This window comes from Olea europaea, chromosome 21, assembly GCF_002742605.1.
Source record: "Olea europaea var. sylvestris chromosome 21, O_europaea_v1, whole genome shotgun sequence".
Taxonomy (NCBI): Eukaryota; Viridiplantae; Streptophyta; class Magnoliopsida; order Lamiales; family Oleaceae; genus Olea; species Olea europaea.
In genome coordinates, this window is record NC_036257.1 from 4,225,800 (window position 1) to 4,226,193 (window position 394).

The following is a 394-nucleotide window of genomic DNA, read 5'->3' on the forward strand; positions in this document are numbered from 1 at the left end:
TCCTCCTTGGCAAAGGAACATTTTTCCTTTTTGATGTATAGCTCATTCTCCCGCAATGCTTGGAACACCGTTCGGAGATGTTTTGCGTGATCCTCCAAGTTATCGCTATAGATGACAATGTCATCCAAGTATACTACCACGAACTTGTCCAAGTAAGGTTGGAAAATCCTATTCATCAATGTGCAAAATGTGGCCGGGGCGTTGGTTAAGCCAAAAGGCATTACCAACCATTCGAATGAGCCATATCGAGTGATGCATGTTGTCTTAGGCTCATCTCCTTCTGCAATCCGTACTTGGTAGTATCCCTTTTGTAGATCCACCTTTGTGTAATATTTTGCACTACCAAGTCTATCAAATAAATCAGCAATCAAAGGAATAGGATACTTGTTTTTAA